This window comes from Pongo pygmaeus, chromosome 8 (assembly GCF_028885625.2).
Source record: "Pongo pygmaeus isolate AG05252 chromosome 8, NHGRI_mPonPyg2-v2.0_pri, whole genome shotgun sequence".
NCBI classification, from domain to species: domain Eukaryota; kingdom Metazoa; phylum Chordata; class Mammalia; order Primates; family Hominidae; genus Pongo; species Pongo pygmaeus.
In genome coordinates, this window is record NC_072381.2 from 93,132,540 (window position 1) to 93,147,655 (window position 15,116).

Below are 15,116 nucleotides of genomic sequence, written 5' to 3' on the forward strand. Positions count from 1 at the left end.
TTGAGAAACATTGCCCAGTGTGGCCCTGGGGAGCAGTTTCTGTTCTGGCCTGATCTGGATTCCTCTTTTCCCAGCTTCTGCTGACCTCCTTCTGACTCTGATGCTGGTCCTTAACCGACACTTGTCCTTAACCTACGCTGCCTGCTCAGGAATCAGTCACTTCCTTCTTTCAGGGTCTTTATTACTTACTATTTGCGGATGATTCTTGGTGTCTGAAATGTGATTGCTCAAATTTCACTTTACATAAGTCTGCACCAGTTGATATTTAGAAAAGTTTTACTTCCCTCTAATATATGCGCAAAAGACTGCCTGCCTGTTCAACATCTATACCTGAGTTCTTTGCCTCAGTAATAACAAGGATGATATCTACAACAATAGTAACATAGCTTCTACTATTTAGTACTTACCGTGTGGCAGGCATTGTGCTACTCCTTTGAGTAATTAACTTAAGCTTTGCCACAGGTGAAGAAGCTGAGTTATACAGCATGTATTAAATAGAGTGTGATAACTACTGTAACACACAAAGCCTTATTTTATTGCTCATGTCCATGTACTTTTGTGGTCAAGGGTGTCTACTCCACGTAGTTATTCACGGATTCAGGCTCCTTTCACATGGATCTCAGAATCCTCCCTTAGGTCCTCTGAATCTGGTGGCACTGACAAGACAAAGGAGAGAGGAAGTGGAGATCATACAGAAGGGTTTAGAACCCAGGCCTAGAAGTGGTATATTCCTTCTGCTCAAATTTCATTGGCCAGGAATCAATTACGTGTCTCTGTTGAAAGGCAAGGGGGCTGGGAAATATAATCTTCTTATACACCTAGGAGAAGAGGAAACAATTTTGGTGAGTATCTAGCCAGTCTCTGCCACACAGAAATTAAAAAACTTGTCATACAATAAATAAGTGCAGATCTGCGACTCAAATACATATTGGTTGGACTAGAAGCCTAAGCTGTTAGCCACATGTCTATCCTCTCTTTAGCTGTATATGTACATTTTTTAATATAAAAACTTTTATATATATATAAAAATACATTTTTAAAGACTGTGCTGCAGCCACATGGTGAAAGGAAGTTTATAGTCTGCTCTTTGTCAGGAAGACTCACTACCTGATTAAGGGCCAGGCTGAAAATGTCTTCTTTGAAGAGACAGAAAAATGCATGCTGTGACACTTCCTGTGTGAAGCCATATAACCTTCCTTTTCATGTCGGCAGCTCAGGGATCCTGTTCCTGCTTAACCTATTCCGGCCAGAAATCATGAGATCACATTAGATTAAGGACTTTGGACCTTATCCTGTGGCCAGCCTGCTAATGAAACTCTTAACTGGATGCATTTAAAATGCAAGTGATAGTCTCTCTTTGCTGTATGGGGAGGGCCTTACACCAGTGTAATGGGTATAACTTTGTTCTGTAAGTTCAGGTGTGTAAAAAATGTACTTTACATTTTCCTTTAACTCAAATTACCATATTTTATTAATTCCAATACATGCCTTTTTGTATGCTAACATCTCTGAAATCTGGATCTAATAATTGATGGCATGTTTGAATTGCTATTTGCTGGGTGGCAGTGCTGATTTATTTGCCATTGTCTGTATGTGTGTGAACATGGTCATAGGTATTTAGATATTGTTACCTCTTTAGTTGAATAATGTGCACTCTTGGTATTACCCAGGCAGAGTTTAGTTGCTGTTTGAAGTATTTTCAAAAAGATTAACCTGAGTTTCAGCAACGAAATGAAAGCTTATAATGAACAGAAAGGCTCAGACACAGTAGTGGAGTGTAAATATATTAGTAAAGCAAAAAAAAAAATTATAAGAATCACTTCAAAGCTACAGTGTCATACAGAGTAAGAGAATTAAATTACTATAAGTATACGAAACTGTGATACAGAGTTATGTTAAAAAGCATTGCGTGTTAGTACATGCCAAGCAAGAATGCACTCACATTAAACCTTTTTTTTTTTTTTTTTTGAGACAGAATCTCACTCTGTCGCCCAGGCTGGAGTGCAGTGGCGCTATCTCAGCTCACTGCAACCTCTGCTTCCCGGGTTCACGCCATTCTCCTGCCTCAGCCTCCTGAGTAGCTGGGACTACAGGCGCCCGCCACCGCACTCAGCTAATTTTTTGTATTTTTAGTAGAGATGGGGTTTCACCGTGGTCTCAATCTCCTGACCTCGTGATCCACCTGCCTCGGCCTCCCAAAGTGCTGGGATTACAGGCATGAGCTACCGTGCCCGGCTCACATTAAACTTTTAAGAATGGGTGACAGCATCTTGGAAGAAAACCTGGAGTCAAGAGTGGGGATACTAGTAAGAAATGTTTCATCACCAACAGAGAAAAACAGTGAGGAGAAAAATATAAACAGAGATGTGGAAGAGTTAAACTCTGAATGAAGGGATATGTTTAGGAATTTCTTAATACATTTATTTTCTTTTTTATGTGTACAGGAGTGACACGTAATAAAAGTCTACGTCCCAACAAGTCTTAAAGGGCTTCTCCAGCAAGTATAAAATAAAAATTTGAAACAAAGAGAAAGCATTGTTTCATAGATTAATTGGGGGCATCTTTATTTCTTGGTGGCACACAAATTAATGATGTATTTTACAATCTATGGCATTTTAGTATCAATGAAATAGCTAATCTCTCATTTGCACTCCCATTCCTTTGAGTATTGGAAATTAAATTTCAGTCAGTTAAGCACCACCTCTCCCCATGATTACCTTGCGTTTCCTGGGGGCTTATGTATGGAAGCCCCTGAGATGACCATCATTCGGCCTGGTTCCTGGTCCTCAGGCAACAGAGATCATTGCTAGGGACATTTCGTTCTCATCTCAGAGCTCTTTCAAAGCTGGGTGGCTCTTTCTGCTACTTCTGTGTCTCTCTTGGATGCAGTTCCTTGGACACAGGAACTTACTAAGGCTGATAAGGCCCTGGGCTTATCAGTGGGCCCTTGGGAGCACAAAAGGTATTCTGTCCCTCCATGTCCCGCTGGGTGGCTGGGTAGCTGGGTACTGGTAGAATTCACTCCTCCTGAGTGCTCTTAGGCATGCAGGAATCCAGCCTCTCTTCTGCATCATTTTGGCATGGGGAAACTTAGTTGCTTTGGGCTGCTTAGATCTCACATGGCCACATTTTCTCCTATGACATCTTGCAGCCTCCATGACTTTACCTGGAGAAAGGGGCACACATATCATCAAGCCTGCATGGGGTTTCTTCCCTTCCCTTCCCATTCCCACAAGGTCAGTGGGTTGGGCCAGGCTGCGGGACCCACTGTGGGGGATCCACCAGTGTCCAACTCTCTTAGCTTGCTTTCCACTCTCCCTTTCATCCTAGTCTGGGCAATGTTTTCTAATATGGAGGGTCAGCTAGACTTTCTCTTACTTTATGTCCCAAATTCTTCTACTCCTCACTAGCCTTGGGCTCTAAAACCCAGGCCAAGAACAGAATTGTGGTTTTCCTTTCTAAGACAGGGTCTCATTTTGAGATAGGATCTTAGGTTTTCCTTTCTTTTTGAATAAGTGGTTCTGAATACACAGCTCACTGAATGGAAGAAAGGTCCAAGTGAAAAGAAACATGATAAAACCACACTGAGGAGCATTTCAAAATACTTTCCTAATGCAAATTCTTACAGTGCCTACTCTTTCACTCTTATTTTAACATGTTCTTTTTGGTCACTTTCTTACATTGCTCGTTTTCTATATTAGCAACCTGGTGGCTGATTTCAGTGATCCATCAAGGCTCCTTCCATTTACTTTCCCTAATCACCTCAGTAACCAGGGTGAAGGTATAGCCATTGTCTTCCTCCTCTTCTGTCTTTTTTTTTTTTTTTTGAGATGGAGTTTCACTCTTGTTGCCCAGGCTGGAGTGCAATGGCGTGACCTTGGCTCATGGCAACCTCTGCCTCCCAGGTTCAAGCAATTCTCCTGTCTAAGCCCCCGAGTAGCTGGGATTACAGGCATGCACCACCATGCCTGGCTAATTTTGTGTTTTTAGTAGAGACGGGGTTTCTATGTTGGTCAGGCTGGTCTCGAGCTCCCGACCTCAGGTGATCCACCCGCCTTGGCCTCCCAAAGTGCTGGGATTATAGGAATGAGCCACTGTGCCCGGCCCCTCCTCCTCTTTTTATTTTTATAATATAAGGTTTATAATTTCTATTTCATTAAAAGAAATGAGTAACATATAGACAAGTAGAAGAAAGGGAAAAAAATACATAAAACTTCACTAAGACATCCCCTGGTTGGTGACATTCTGTTGTTTTTCCTTCTAGTTATTTTTTAATGCTTACTTAGCGTGTGCGTGTGCATGTGTGTGTGATTAGCATTACATCAGACAGAGAACTGTATATCCAGTATTGTTCATTCAACACTATGACTATTTTTCCTTATTATTATAAAATCTTCAGAAACATTAGTGAGTTGACGCAGCAGAGTTTACTCAAACCATTTGCCTAGTATGGAGCATTTAGCTTATTCTCACTGTTGTGAGAATATTTATACATAAATAATAGCATTATGATTGATATCCTTGTGCATGAAGTTTTTCCTACATTTCTGCTTATTTTCTTGAGTTAGTCTCCCAGAATTGGGATTAGTAGAAAGACTACCATTATAAAAACATGCTATTTCCCTGGGCTTCATGCAGTATTTCTTCTCCAAATACAAAAATCTTTTACCTGGACACTCTATATCACAGTCCGTACTTGATGTTTCCAGTGGGAAAAAAATCTAACTGCTGCTGATGCAAGAACATCGTATATCCTCACAAAGGCAAGACTGATGATACAAAAAAATACAAAGCCAAAAGCTTTGTCTGTTCTTTCCCCCTTTATCTATAGTTATAATAACTTCTCTGAGAGCAGTATATGCTATTTGAGTGGAAGATTTCCACAGGCTTCTTTCGTTCACCTCCAGCTTCCTTAGATCTTGACGGCTTTTCTGATCTCATAACAATAATTTGGCGTTTATCCATAGGAGGAGACGTTCTGTACCTACAAGTAGAAAGTCTGACTCAAATAGTTACTTCTAAGGTTGTATTATTTGAAAATCTAAGCTGAAGTTCCATGGTGGATTTAACTTTGAAGAAACACCCAAAGCCAATCCATTCAAAGCATTGTGTTCTCCAAGCAGCTACTGTAGGTGGCTGAGCTCATAGTCCAACAATGTGTCATCACTCCAGATGTCTTAGGCCTCCTCTTCTGAAACTACTGTCAAAAATCTCTGGCACAGTTTTTGAATATCCTTAATGAAGAAAAATCTTAATCTTTTTTGAGGAAGAATTGTATCTTTTGAAACTTTCAGTGATTTTCAGAATCTAACTGAGTGGACAATAAGGTGAGTGGGAAAATGGGCAAGATTTAAAAAGATAAATCACCACAGTACTATTACAAAACCATGAGGCTGATTTTCTTGCGTGACTAGTAAATAGCACAGAATATGAGAACAATTCTCCCAGAGTAAGGAGTCAGATTTTAAGCTGCAGTAGATCATTAGGATATGCAGATTAAGGAACCTGATGGCCAGGTTGAGACACTTTTACTCTGAAGTGTATGTGTGTATATTTAATTTAGGCTCATTACTTATGACTGATGCCATTTAAATGAAAACACGTGCATATTTTTAAAGAAAACTCAGCTTGAGATAAAGAAATAAAACAAAATCTATGTATTGACATTCATGGGCTTAATTAATTATAACAGTCCAGGGAGGACTCTGCCTCTTTTAAAACAATGTCATTTTATTCATTTAAAATAAGTAATACATACTTTTTATACAGAATTTGGAAAATCCAGAAATTTCTTTACTCAGAGCTATTCCCTCATAATATATATGTTTTTAATAGACTTAATTTTTTAGAGCAGTTTTAGGTTCACAGCAAAATTGAGCAGGTCAGAGAGTTCCCATATACCCACTTCCCTAACACGTGCAGATCCTCCCCCATTATCAACATTTCCTGCCAGAGTAGACATTCGTTACAACTGATGTACATGCATCAAGACAACATTACCATCCAAAGTCCATAGTTTACAGTGGGGTTCATTCTTGTATATACCATGAGTTTGGACAAATGTATAATGACATGTATCCACCAAAGTATAACATAGAATAGTTTCATTGCCCCCCAAATCTACCACGCTCCATCTCTTCATTATATTTTGATCTAAATATATCTTAGATTGGGTTCTCCAGAAACAGACTCTGAGAATTGCCTGCTGAATGCTTACTGGGAGCATGTTTTCAGGAGTTGCTCCTTGTAAGAAAGTAAGGAAGGACCGTGCTGTGCAGAGGAGAATCTGACTCCAGATGCAGTTGCAACTGAGACTCAGCCAATCATGGAGGCAGCTGTGGAGCTGGGACGGCCCTTTAGAATTGACCCAAAGTAAGGTAACTGGCCTGGGTTTTGTATCCTTGCATCAGTGAGTCATTGGCCCCCTAGAGGGGCTAATTCTGGATGATTCTATTTTTGGGGGCCAAGGACAATTCCCAATAGGGGATGCAGCTGTGTGCTATCAGCAGTGATATTCCCAGCAGCTGGAGAGGGACGTGTACTTCACAAAGGGGAGTTGGGCAAAGACTGCATTCGGTATCCACTGCAATGTCATGTTAAAATCGGGATCATACAGTCCATGCAACTTCTCAACCTACTTTTTCACTCAACATTATTTGATGAATTTTTCCCATTTTGTTAACCTCTCTTTGAAATCAACATTTTAAATATCTGCTTATTTTATCCTATGAAAGTATCATTTATTTAACTGTTCTCTTATTGTTGAACAATTAATTTTGACACATTTTCACTATAATAAATAATATAATAAACATCTTTATATCTTTGTAATACACATGACACTAATAAAAATAAACTGTATTTAATTGAGAATGCTTACTATTGACTATGTCAGGCCAATATCTTTCTTGCCTTCCTTGTGGAGTTTTTATGAGAAATAAATGAGAGGCTGGGTGCAGTGGGTCACGCCTTTAATCCCAGCACTTTGAGAGGCCAAGGCAGGCAGATCACTTGAGGTCAGGAGTTCAAGGCCAGCCTGGCCAACATGGTGAAACATGGTCTCTACTAAAATACAAATATGAGCAGAGCATGGTGGTGGGTGCCTGTAATCCTAGCTACCAGCTACTCAGGAGGCTGAAGCATGAGAACCTCTTGAACCTGCCGGTGGAGATTGCAGTGAGCCAAGATCGCATCAGTGCTCTCCAGCCTGGTTGAAAGAGCAAGACTTGGTCTCAAAAAAAAAAAAAAAAAAAGAGAGAAAATAAATGTAAATTATGTTGCACTTTTAAACTCATTTGATGTTAACTTTGTGATGCAGAGACCATTGTCATCTGCATTTTTCAGATGAGGAAACTGAGGCACAGAGGTTAAGTAGATCATCTAAGTGAGCATTAGAATAGTACAGGCACTATAAATCCAGAGTTTGAGCAAAACATGATACTATTTCCCTCATACTGCTTTTCTGGTACTTTTCCTAAGTTTATAACCTTAGAAGGAGAATTCCATAGTCAAGGGCTTGACTTACTTTAAAGCTCATCATAAGAATTGCCAGATTATTTCCCAGAAGCAGTGAGAACTTCCACCAGCAGAGTATGAGGGTTTTATTTCTCCATAGTCAACAACAAAGAACACAAATTCTTAATTAGAACCGTGATAAACAACAAGTAATCTATTTTCTTGTCTTCCATCAGGTATTATGAACATTGATTTTTCTTAAGCAGGCCTTTCCCTTGTTTGTTAGCATGCTCAATTATTTCTTTTTTCTTTTTTTTTTTTGATGTTTAAGCATTTATTAATTCTGATTTTGCATGAACTCGCCATTTAGCATTAGGTATATCTCCTAATGCTATCCCTCCCCCCTCCCCCCACCCCACAACAGTCCCCAGAGTGTGATGTTCCCCTTCCTGTGTCCATGTGTTCTCATTGTTCAATTCCCATCTATGAGTGAGAACATGCGGTGTTTGGTTTTTTGTCCTTGAGATAGTTTACTGAGAATGATGATTTCCAATTTCATCCATGTCCCTACAAAGGACATGGACTCATCATTTTTTATGGCTGCATAGTATTCCATGGTGTATATATGCCACATTTTCTTAATCCAGGCTATCATTGTTGGACATTTGGGTTGGTTCCAAGTCTTTGCTATTGTGAATAGTGCCGCAATAAACATACGTGTGCATGTGTCTTTATAGAGCATGCTCAATTATTTCAAGATCATCTTCTAAGTGTTCACTAAAATGGATGACCTACATTTCAGGGGAGAATTTTTTGTTTGTGGAACGAATGCATGAATGAGGACAAGGAGAGGCCTGGATCACAACCTTGTACTGGAATATCAGGAGTTGTGTAAAGCAAGGAAGCGGAGACTCTGCAGAATAAAGCCCCTCCAAGACAGGGAAGTGATTTGTGACAATTGACCATTTTTCACACACTCTTCATTGGGGTCTTTAAAAATCTCAGTTGAATTCCTTATGTAATAAGCACTCATTGCAGTCCCTTTACCTGCCGGACTCTATCATGTGCTTGGAAACATTGATGTTTAATTCTGGAAGAAATTCAGGGTCATGTGGTCCCATCCCTTATGACACAGAGGAGGAGCTTCAAGCCAGTGCCACCTCGTTGGGGCCTTTCCCTCTCCTGGGGGTGGACTGTAGGAGCTGTGGGGAGGGGAGGATGGTTCTGTTTTCCTCCATTCAAGGTCAGAGGAACTCTTCAGAAATGTCTTAGAAGGCAGTCAGAGTTATTTTGTATTATTTTAGCATTGACTTAGACTGACCTTACCCTCACATAGCTCCACAGTTAGTTCATTTTTGAATTCTGAGAGATTTCTTTGGAAACCCACCGTATTTCACTCACTTCTAACCTTTGGCAACCTCTTTAAGTTCATTTACTTGCCATTCCCTCTTCCATATAGGTTGTTGTGAGGCTGAAATGAACCAAAGTATTTAAAATTCTTACAGTAATACTTACAAACAGTAAACAATTTATAAATATTGACTTTGGTTTCCTCCCTTCTTCTCTGCTCCCCGTTTTCCTCCTTCCCAGAATGGTGTATAGCTGTGAGATATTTCTGAACCTCAACTTCCTCATCTAAAAATCATAAATTATACTTTACTATATATTCACCACACAGGGTTTTAGTGGGGATCAAATGAGGTAATCCATCTAAAGCAACTTTCACAGCACCTGGCGCAGAGCGGGCAGTCAATAATTTGTAGCTGGGATTACTTTAAAACCTGTTAATGTGCTTTAAGTCAGTTATCGAATTTTCTGGGCTGTCTAAAGGAATGAATCATACGCACTTGATTAATTTTCAGCCATGTTGAATTTATTTCTTTTCTGCTCAGCTTTCCTGAGGTACAATTGACAAACTAAAATTGTGTATATTTAAGGTGTACTATGTGATGTTTTGATATACAGTAGTTCCCCCTAATTCATGGTTTTTCTTTGCATGGTTTCAGTTACCCACAGTCAACTGAGGTCTGAAAATCAGTGAATATAGTACAATAAGATATTTTGAGAAAGAGCGAGAGAGACCACCTTCATATAACTTTCATTATAGTATATTGTTATAATTTTTTTTTTTGCTAGTTATCATTGTTACTATCTTACTGTGCCTAGTTTATAAGTTAAACTTTATCATAGATATGTATGTACAGGATAAAACATAGTACATGTAGGGCTAAGTATTATCTGTGGTTTCAGGCACCCACTGGGGATCTTGGAACATATTCCCCTTGGATAAATGGGGACAATTATATGCATAGGTTTGGAGTGATTTCACAATTAATGTATCTTTCACCTCATACAGTTTTTTTTTTTTTTTTTTGTGATTAGAACACTTAAGACCTGCTCTCTTGGCAAGTTTCAAGCATACAGTGTAGTATTATTAACTGTAGTTACTAGGTTGTATATTAGATCTACAGAACTTACGTCTTTTATGACTGACATTTGGTACCCTTTGACCAAAATCTCCTCCCTGTATTGTATCCTGCATCGCCTGACCGCCTTTCTACGCTCTGTTTCTATGAGTTCGATTTGTTTAGAAATCATATATAAGTGAGATCATGCATTGTTTGTCTTTCTGTGTCTGGCTTACTTTATTCAGCATAATGTCCTCTGAGTTCATCCATGTTGTCTCAAATGGTAGATTTTTCTTTGTTTTTTCAGTTAACCCTGTTGAATTTAGATAAAGTATAAAATTGATATAGAATGAGCATAACATAGATTTCATGGATGAGGTGTTAATTTCAGCCCTGTTATCTTCAATTTTTGTGTTTTTCGCATCTCTTTATTTTTTTTCTTTCCCTTTCTCTTAGTCTCTATTGTTTTCTATTCACGATAACTGAAGTTCCCTTTTCCTATGGTTCAGTTTGAGGAGTAACTTGTGCCAGTGATAAGCAACTGAAATGACTGACACCAGGCCATTGGCCTCTTGGTTGCTAAATATCTCGGATTCATTTTCCTGGTGTCTGGACACTGCCGGACCCTCTTTTCCTGGGCCCGAGGAACAGCATTCCCTCTTTTTTTTTTTCCTGTCTCTCCTCTCTGTAAAAAGGCCCCTCAGGCGCTTTTCCTCTTCCTTTGCTACTGCTAAGTTCTGAAGTGCCCTGAATTTCCTGTGCAACTGTCTTCTCTCCTCACCTCCTACTCTTTCTGGGTAAGCTTCTCTCTTCCTGTGAGGGCTTCATCTGTATTGTGTTAAGCCCCAAATCTGTGCCTCTGACCTAGATTTCTCAGCAATGTTTAGTGAGTGGACATCTCGTCTTGGGTATGCCACTGGCCAGTCCAACTCAATGGGTAGAGAATAAACCCATCATCATTTTCCCCCAAACCAGCTCTACAACTCCAGCCTACAACCACTCTGCAACCACTAGTGCAAAGGTTGGTAGTTCAGAGGACACAATAGAGGGAATAAATGATGTATTTTGACTTTTCCAACTAGACTCTCACTTTAAAAATGTCATCTTCTCTATAAATACTGATTCAACCCATAATTCTTTTCTCTGCACCTATCTATATTATATTATAGAATTGATTTTATTCTATTGCTGTGCTTCATTTATGTTTCTTTCCTTCTAGACCAGGGGTCAGTAGAATTTTTTGGTAAAGGGCCAGAGAGTAAATATTTTAGGCTTTACAGGCCATATGGTCTCTGTTGCAACTACTCAACTCTGTGGTTTTAGTGTGAAATCAGCCATAGACAAAACAAACGGATGAGCGTGGCTGTGTTCCAATAAAACTTTATTTACTGAAACAGGCAGTGGGCTGGATCTGGCCCACAAGCCAAGAGTTTACCGACCTCTGGTCTAGACTGTGGACTCCTAGAGAGTTACTTAATAAGAATTTAGAGTTTAGAGAGCCTTTTACCTGCCAGATGATGCCAGAGGTCTGAGAATCTAGAGACAAATGCTCTTCAGTTCCTGACCTCAGGGATCTCCCATGGAGACCAAGCGTGTGCTGTGGTTGAGGTGCAGATTAGTCTCCTAGGGCTGTCCTAACAAAGTGTCACAACTGGGAGGCTCTAAATAATAGAAATGTATTCTCTCACAGCTCTGGAGGCTAGATGTCCGAAATCAAGGTGATGGCAGAGTTGGGTCCTTCTGGGTGCTGTGAGGGTGAGTCGGGCCCATGCCTCTCTTCCAGCTTCTCATGGCTCCTTGATTTTGTAGATGCATCATTCCAATCCTCTACCTATACCTGGAGTTCTCCATGTGTCGTTCCTTTGTACATCTCTCTGTGTCCAAATTTTCTTTCTTTTTTTTGAGACGGAGTCTTGCTCTGTTGCCCAGGCTGGAGTGCAGTGGCACAATCTTGGCTCACTGCAGCCTCTGCTCCCTGGGTTCAAGCAATTCTCCTGCCTCATCCTCCAGAGCAGCTGGGATTACAGGCGTGTGCTATCATGCCCAGCTAATTTTTGTATTTTTAGTAGAAATAGGGTTTCACCATGTTGGCCAGGCTGGTCTTGAACTCCTGACTTCAAGTGATCCGCCCACTTCAGGGCCTCCAAAAGTGCTGGTATTACAGGCGCATGCCACCACATCTGGCTAATTTTTTATTTTTAGTAGAGACGAGGTTTCGCCATGTTGGCCAAGCTGGTCTCGAACTCCTGACTTCAAGTGATTTGTCCTCCGCGGCCTCCCAAAGTGCTAGAATTACAGGGGTGAGCCACTGTGCTTGGCCTCCAAGTTTTCTTATTTTATCAGGACACTAGTCAGATTAGGGACCACCCTAATGACCTCATTTTAACTTGATTACTTCTGTAATCTGTAAGATTCTGTTTCCAAATAAGGTCACACACAAAGGGTCAGGACTTCACAATATCATCTTTGAGGGACACAATTCAATCCATAATAAGGTGTATGTATTAATATTTACCATTTGTATGCCAAGAGAACAGAGGTGAGGAGGATTCATCCTGCTAAACAATGGGGGAGAAGTAAAGGGAGGGCACAAAAACCAACACAACATTTGGACTGGATGGATGACAAATATCTTGCTAGACTACAGAAATAGGAAAGGAAATTCCAGGTTGAGCGAACAACTTGAGCAAATGCAGGATCATAAGAACAAGAAATGTCTTTTGAATAATTACCCTGGTACAGCTGCAAAATGGTGAGGTTGGTGGAAGGGGCTCAAGCTGATTCTAGAAAGATAAGCTGGGGCAAGACCAAATGTGTGCAGGCTTCAAGAGCTGCTTGCATGATGTTTGTTGACTGAATGAAGTATCGAAGTCGAAAATGGGAACAGTGGTTGTGACAAATTCTCGGCTATGAATTCCCTTTCGTTCAATCTCTGGGGGCTAATTGTTGCAAGTACTTGTCAGCGTCTGGACCACTATCATGCAACCTCTTTCACCAGTGCACTTGGGTTCACAGCTCCCTCATAATTTTTGTGCTTTCATATGTGTTAGAAGAATGCAAGGACAGTATAACTGAAGGTCTAGCCCATAAGCAAATATTCTCTGATGGAAATATGCAATATGTTTGTCTTTTGGTAATAATAATAGCTAACATTTTTGTTAAATGTTTACTCTGAACCAGCCACTGTTATAGGCATCTTATGTATTAACCCATTTAATCCACATGCTCCTGCGTGAGATTCTAGTATCTCCACTTAATATACCAAGTAACTGAGCTTCAGAATGGTGAACTGGCCAATGCAACCCAGTTGGTAAATAACTATTCTCTAACCACTAGATTATATGCTTCCTTCTCCCTTTGGCCTTCCTGTCCCCTCTCTTTTGCCATACTTGTCTTCCCACGGCCCCTCTTGGGTCATTCAGTTTGCTTTTGTTCACCTCCAATCATCCATCAATTAGGGTCTAATGTTCAGATTCTTCTCTGTCTCTTACTTCCCGTTTCTCCCCTATTCTTATGCTTTTCCCCATTTCTTGGTCTTTCCTTCACTGTCCCTGCATTGGCTTATTAGTTCTTTCTACTTCTGGCGTCAGCAATAGATCCAGTTATTTTAAAGGACCTTTCCTTTTCTTTAATCCTCATTTCTAAATTCTTACCAGCTGCATATAAAAACATAGCCCCAGCCAGGTGCGGTGGCTCACGCCTGTAATCCCAGCACTTTGGGAGGCGAGGCAGGAGGATCACAAGGTCAGGAGTTCAGGACCAGCCTGGCCAGCATGGTGAAATCCCGTCTCTACTAAAAATACAAAAAATTAGCTGGGCATGGTGGCGGGTGCCTGTAATCCCAGCTACTCGGGAGGCCGAGGCAGGAGAATTGCTTGAATCCGAGAGGCGGAGGTGGCAGTGAACCAAGGTCATGCCACTGCACTCCAGCCTGGGCAACAGAGCGAGACTCCATCTCAAAAAACAAAAAAACAAACAAAACAAACAAACAAACAAAAAAACATAGCCCCTGCAGACCTCATAGCTAACACAATCCCTGGTTTCAGAGAGGTGGTGGATAGTCAATGGGCTGCATATTCCAACATAAAAATAAGAAATGTCATTGTAGCCATGTAAGTCTCATTAAAGAGGATTATGGAAATGCTGACAATAATAAACTTGTAGGACATGTAAGAGTGTATAAAATACTGCCGCATCTTTTGCTAGTAGCCTAATTTCTGGATTACTGTTTTTCTGACATCTTACACAAGGCTTCATTTTACCTAGTTCAGTATTTAAGATCGAGATTTTTTTCCTAAATGTGTCATTTCTGATTCCATGGAAGGAGTAAGTTTAGAGAAACCTCACGGCTAATCATCCAACAGTAGCTTGCCGGAATAAAGGCCATGACGTTTTGGAATTTTAGAGGAGTGAGTCTTGAGACCAACTCTAGGATGGTGGTGAGAGGGAGGAGGGTTAGACAATGGGGCCATTTTCAAAATCATTACACTAGATTAAGTTAGATTTTTCCTATAAAGCCTCCCTGAGGTGCCCTTGTGTTTTTTTATCTGGCAACTTTCTTGGATAGAAAATAAACAGAGGACTTTTGGCTCCTGTTCACTGCTGTACCTACAGAAAGCGACTTTTTGGAACTTGCAAGCAGCTTATGTGTGCATGAGTGTGCGTGCAGGAATTTTCTGGAGAGGCATGAGGCACTACTTTAATTCCCATGGATGCTGTTTGTTCCCCAGAATGGAAAATGTTCTATTTTTGGCCACAAGATATTTCTGAGAAAAGAAAAAGTTAAACAAAGCGTGGCAACAAGCTCGTTCGTGTTGTTGTCTGAGTTTCAAGAAGAGTTTGGTGCGTTTCAGGGAATAACTTCTTCATGGAGGCAAGGGGTTGGAAGTGATAAGAGAAACTCTTTAACTTGGAATCCTGAGATAGGACTTGGGTGTCTGGGCAGAGGTTGCACAGGTGGGTGGGTCCTGGCTGTGAAGGCTGCAGCCTGGCCTTTGATTGTGGGTGGCAGGTTGACAGGTGCAGAAAAAAATTCTGTTGCACCTGAAAAAGGTAAACACTTGAAGATAGGTATTCTCTGCCCGGGTGCTTAGAATGAACTTATCTTGGGCTACAACCTAATATTTCCCCCAAAGCAAGAAAGCCCTGTTGGCATCCCTGCCTTAGCATTCCCGTTGGCCACAAGCCTTTGTGGGGAAGGACTTCTAGGGGCAGGTTTCCAGCAGCCTCTGATCTCCAGATAACTTGACGAAG

At 40.7% G+C, this 15,116-nt stretch overlaps 1 long non-coding RNA gene across 1 annotated transcript; it reads right to left on the reverse strand.

The window, feature by feature from the left end:
• Window positions 1-515: 515 nt before the first annotated feature.
• LOC129006210 (uncharacterized) lies at window positions 516-5,095 on the reverse strand. The gene is made up of 3 exons (XR_008491945.1): window positions 4,670-5,095; window positions 2,718-3,166; window positions 516-818 (listed from the first exon to the last, which is right to left on the reverse strand). It is a non-coding gene; the product is annotated as an uncharacterized LOC129006210 (long non-coding RNA).
• Between the last annotated feature and the right edge of the window lie 10,021 nt (window positions 5,096-15,116).